Consider the following 6,156-nt stretch of genomic DNA (forward strand, 5'->3'; position numbering starts at 1 on the left):
CAGGCCAAGATTCATACTGCTGGCTCATGTTCACCTGGCTGTCAACCACCACACCCAGGTCCTCTTCTGCTGGGCTGCCTTCCAGCCACTCTTCCCCCAGCCTGTAGCACTGCAATGGGGTTGATGGGATCCAAGTGCAGGAACAAGCACTTTGTCTTATTGAATCTCATACAGCTGACCTTGGCCCAGTGATCTAACCTGTCCAGATGCCTCTACAGAGGCATCTGCTTCCTACATCCAGCAGATCAACACTCTGCCCAATTTAGTGCTGTCTGCAAATTTACGGAGGGTAGACTTGATCCCCTTGTCCACACCATCAATAAAGATATTAAACAGGATTGGGGCCCACAACCGAGCCTTGGGGAATCCTGCTAGCAACCAGCTGCCAACTGGATGCAACATATTTGCTACCACTCTCTGGGCCCGGCCATCCAGCCAGTTTTCAATCCAGTGGAGAGTGCACCTGTCCAAGCTGGGGGCTGCCAGCTTCTCCAGCAGAATGTCACAGGAGACAGTGTCCAAGGCTTTGCTGAAGTCCAGGTAGGCACATCCACAGCCTTTCCCTCATTTACCAGGCAGGTCATAAAAGGCGATCAGCTTGGTCAAGTAGGACCTGCCTTTTCTAAAACCCATACGGTTTTAGAATCAGGCTGGGCCTGATTCCCTGGTCCTCCTTTATGTGCTGCGTGACGACACTCAAGATGATCTTTCCATAACCTTACCAGACACTGAGGTCAGGCTGAGAGGCCTGTAGTTCCACAGATCCTGCTTCTGCCTCTTCTTGTGGATATCACCTTGTCCAACCTCCACTCATCTGGGACCTCCCCAGTTAGCCAGGACGGATGATAAACGATGGAGAATGGCTTGGAGTCCACTCTCTGGAAGTCCAAAGTAGAGGTTTTGCTGACCATCCAAATACTACATACGAAATTTTGGAAGATGCCCAAAAAAACCCAGATACACTGGAGCCTACAGTATCTGGAAAATTACTATTACTTAATACTATTTCCAGCATTTGAAACAGGAATCTGTAGGCTATTAACTTCTTTGCAGCTGCTTGCACATTTCAGAGAACATGCTGCTATGCAACACCATTAGATCAATGCTGATTAGGACAGATCTGAGAGAGATAAAAAATGTAAAAATTCATTGCTATATTTGAACTTCTGAACTTCGTATTTCTAAAGATCAGAAATCAGCACAAAGTTCAGCGCTTTCAGAAAAAGCTTAATTCCTTCACAAACAGCCACCAAATAAATAAATAAACAAATGAGACCATGCAGCTAAATTTAGTGCAATGCTTCTCTCTTTTTTTTTGAAATTCTAATTTTCTCTATATTTCTGCTCAAGGTAAATAGCATTTTTACTACATAATTGTGGAGCATCATGTGGATTTTATTCTAGGATAAAAATATTAAAAGAATAAACTGTCAAAAATGTATTGAAATTGTTTTAATTATTCAGTATTTTTAACAAGCATGACAAATTCAGAAATGACAGAGAGCCTTAGGATCATAAAACCTAATGTATCTGCTGCAGCTGGCACTTGCAATGTCTATTTCATCATAAACAGCAGTTCTTCTGATTCTGAAGTATCTGAAACAGCCACAGATATGGCTGAAACCATGAAGATAGAAGTGGGCACTGTGTAAAAGTATTATTTTTTGTCTACTTACACCATTTTTTAGTGACTGGGTCACTTCACAGGAAGAGATGAAGTGCTTGTAATGGCTACATAAAGATTCTTATGAGCATAAGAACCTTTGATAGGTGGCAGGATCCCAGAAGATAAGAGGCTCAAGTGCTAATAGCCGGATGGCTGTGGAGCCAACCAAGGATTGTTGGTCATAACAGGCCATGAGAAAGAATAAGATATGGCTGGAGATGGGTCCATGCAAAGAGTCTTTATCTTGAAGGAATATATTAAATCCATGGAAATATAAGTAAATTGAAAAAGTAAGTTATGCAATTATTTCAAAGATGAAAATATTTTTAAGACTAAAGGCATTTTGCTTCATGAAACCAGCTGAAATCAAAAAGAAAAGAAGGCATGAGGATAAAAGGAACAAGACATATGTGCACAGAAAGTTGGATGAAACAAAAACATAAAAAGAGTAAAGAAGTTCCCAGGAAAGTTTAAGAAGGTGTTAAGGCTGTTTAAAAGCTTGTTTTGTCAATAATAAAAAAACCCTCAAACATATGAAAGAAAATAAAGGATGGAATTATCAGTTTCTGATAAACTAATTTTAAGTATATTCATAGAAGCTTTGTAGCAATGATATTAATCAGCACAGATTTATTTGTTTATGGCAGAAGAAAATTATGTGCTATTTCTAGATTAGTATTCTCAATATCCATAAATGGTATTGCAGATCATAAAGCTGTTAAGTATGTAAAAATCAGTGTTTACTAGACAGACGTATCAACTGTGGAAATTATTAAACTCAACAATTTTTCACAAAGGGAATATTAAGTACAAGAGAGCCATAATTAAAAAGGTTTGTGGAAATATCATATTAAAATATTTAAGTGTGCTTCAATGTAAAGAAAACAAATAAAAAAAAAAACCAAACACCAGAAAAAGTTGTAGGAACACAGCTAGAACTCTCTTTGGTACTATTAAGTTACACATCGGTGCATGGCAAAATGGAACTGGCACCCGTCGGAAAGTTGTGTAGAAATCTGAGGCTACTTGACTTTGTAATAAATTATGTTCAAAATAAGAGGTTAAATATTTAGAAGAAAAGTTCAATAGACATATTCTATGACAGAAATTAATATAACTTGAGCCTTCCCATATGACAGTACACATGTAAGATATGAAGAAGACAGTACATCCATGCTATTATACAAGTATCTACTTGCAAAGCACGTAGATACACTTAAAGGTGGACAATGAATGACACAAAAGTAATTTAATAGAACAGAATAAATTTTCATATTCTTTTGCCAAGAGGAGGAGGGAAATTTCTGAGCCTAGCATTGCTGATACAAAAGAGGGTTTGTATTAACTGCTGGTGAATGCTGCAAGGTGAAAATACATGCACAGATCCATACAAAGCTTGGAACTATGACCTCAATTTGCTGGATGTAGACCAATATTTCAAGCAAGCATCATTTTTAGCCTTCTTTTATATTCTTTCCTGGATAAAATACTAAAACATTTTGCTGATGGGGAACAGCTACCTCACGGCCAGCAATTTGCATGCCAAATGAGATCAAATCAGAGCATGGGAATTGTTGACACATGTTGTGCTATAATCAAGTATTTTTTACCTGAAGTACTCATTCAGTTAGCAAATATAAAGATCTGTGGACCATGGGGAAAGGTGAACCTCCTGCAGCATTTCAGGAGAATCTGACATTGGTCCTGAGAAACAATATTCTTGTTCACTGCTTTCTTTAGGCTCGTTGTACTAATTTTAGTTTATCTATTCTGTATTAAAGACTCAACTTACTATGAGCTCAGTTTTCATTAACAAAAAACTTACCTAAACACACACAAAAAGAAAAATATCAAAGTAACAGTTAACTAGGAGCCAATGTGTACTGCTTCTGAACAACAAATTGTAAGGCTCAGCATGTGACAGTTAATGGTCTTCATGTAGGTTGTGTGATACAGCATACAATGCAACGACAAGCCCAGTTTTTCCTTTTTAACTGCTATTTCTATAACATCCTTATCTGTCTAAATTTGCTGAGTCTCTCTTTCTTTATGTTGTGGTAGTAAAGCAGATTGCTGATATTATGAGAAATAAAATACGGTTTTATTATAAAACAAAATTATAGGCGCATTGTGAAGTTGTAAGGTATGCAGTTCCAAACTGGACTGGGTACCAGGGTTCTTTTGCGGTCGGGATAAGGGAAATATAAAGTTCCTAAAAATTAAAATCTTTCTGGGCCATTTGGCAAATTTTGTACACAGGGGTTTCTTTTCTCTCTTTGGGCTAAGAACAAGGGAAGATCCATCATTTTTGACAGAGGATGCCTCGCAGCTAATTGGAAGGAAGGGAAAGCCCCTTTTCAGAGAAAAGAAACCTTTTTAGGCAAAAATGACTATATTAAACTTATCTGAAAAAGGGTGGGATTTTGTAAAACTATAAAATGCATGAAATTAAACTCAACGGGTCTTTCTTCCCGGAAACTTGGTGTGAGGAAGACCCAGCGCACTGAATAAATTCTTCCTTGTTGATATTTGTTTCATGAGTTTATGCCATCTTTCTAAATTCAAAGGAGGAATTTTTTCCCACAGTAGCGTAGTACCTAGTGCAACGTCTTCTGCAGAAATTTTGCAGGTAATTTCCTCAAGCACTACAGAGACAACACATATAGGACAGAGCTACTCTGTAATTTACTTCTGGATAACAAATCATCAATTTTGTCACTTCTCTAACAAAATCAAAATAATTTTCATCTCCTGGATAGATTTTTAACTGTGCTATTACAATATTATCCAATAATACTAGTATCATGCATATTTAATTTTATTTCAGAGATAAAACATTTTCTGGAAGGAAGAGGAAGATAAACTGACACAAAATGAAACAATTCTTCATGTTAAAAATACCCAGCATGAAAACTCAGTTGTGAGGAAGGTAAATTAAAATGTATGCATTTATCCAATCATTTTAAATACCATAATTACACTGACTGCTCATCAAAAGACTTTTAAGACTCATTAAAACTGTAAAACATTTCTCATTAAATATATATTTAAATGAAGATTCTGTAATGTATCTACATGGTATTTTAAATCATACAAAAAAAATTCTGGTGAAAAATCTAGTTGAAGTTTAGGTAAGAATTACAGCTTAATGATGGGGGCACAGTGGTTGCCTTTTAGTTAAAATTGAATATTACCATGATGTATCCATCTTTAGCCTGAACTTGTGCATAAAATAGTCAATCTTCATGAAATTACACGTGCCAAATATTCTTTCAGATCACACAGTCTCAAGTTCTCCAGGATTTACATCAGTCCCTATATTCTGATCTGGCTTTAATGTTTCTCAGTTTTACTAGCCGCATTGCTTTTCTCAATCTTACTAATAAAATTGCTCCTTTTATTCTTCCAAGTGGTGTCACTCTGGTGTGAGATTAACTCATTTTGAGCACTGGACCAATAGACTTTCACAAGTCTCCCAACCTGGTCTTCAACCAGGTTCCATAGGTTAAAGCTGCTCAATACCGTATGCAAACATTCTCCATTAGAATCTGAACACATTCACTGCTATTCATCATTAAAGTTGGAAGGGATCTCTAGAAGTCATCTAGCCCAACCCTGCACTAAAACCAAGTGTAACTATATCAGTTTGCTCAGGTCCATGTTCAGTGAAGTCTTGACTTTCTAAGGACAGAAAGTCCACAGCGTCTTTGGGCAACTGCTCCAGTGTTTGATGTCCCCCAAATCCAGCATAAATATATGTAGCTATCTGCAGCCTTTGTTGGACTGTATATCATTGCTAACTATATATAGACTTGTTAACTATTTTTTTCAGACTGTAGATCTAGTTCTAGCAAACTAGGCAATATGAAGCTATGGAAGAGCTTTCTATGAGTAAAAAAGGAAGACATATCAAAGTCTGGCTTTTTTTAATATATTTTTGATGAACATGAGCAATTAAATCTGTAGCTTTGTTTAAGGATGCAGAAATCCAGTGTGGAAGTCTTCACTGGCATTTGACTCCCTCCTGTGATCTGATGAAACAAGGGAAAACCCAGGAAGCAAATATAAACAAGGAGAAGCTTCCTTGCTGTGTCTCACTTGCAGGAAAGTAAGGGAACACCACCTACAGGACAGGTAAGGATATCCTTTCGTGAAAAGAACCTATTCAAAAGAGGCTGAAACTTCCAGAGTTTCAGGGGTATAGGAATAAAGCATGTGGATATGATGGTAAAAGAAGACAGACATGCCAACATGGAAAAGGAAGAAAGTTTGTACATAGGTAGGGGCAACACTACATTGATCTGTGACAATGGGATGAGGAAACATATGTCTTTCTGTCTTTGAGGTGCTCAGAAGGAGATATGGTTAAAGGACTTCTAACTGCCTCCTTATAAGAGAATTGGCACTGCAGTTCTTCAGCTTTCTGTATGGAGATTTCCAGTGGCACGATAAATGCATACATTTGATTTTTTAATATAATCTTCTCAAAA

At 37.2% G+C, this 6,156-nt stretch overlaps 1 long non-coding RNA gene across 1 annotated transcript; it reads left to right on the plus strand.

The window, feature by feature from the left end:
• Nucleotides 1–514: 514 nt before the first annotated feature.
• Nucleotides 515–5,832, plus strand: LOC120323930. The gene is made up of 3 exons (XR_005564879.1): nucleotides 515–540; nucleotides 4,494–4,595; nucleotides 5,644–5,832. It is a non-coding gene; the product is annotated as an uncharacterized LOC120323930 (long non-coding RNA).
• Nucleotides 5,833–6,156: the final 324 nt, after the last annotated feature.

Source organism: Pipra filicauda, unplaced genomic scaffold, assembly GCF_003945595.2.
Source record: "Pipra filicauda isolate LSUMZ 115617 unplaced genomic scaffold, ASM394559v2 scaffold37_size4185640_pilon, whole genome shotgun sequence".
NCBI lineage: Eukaryota > Metazoa > Chordata > Aves > Passeriformes > Pipridae > Pipra > Pipra filicauda.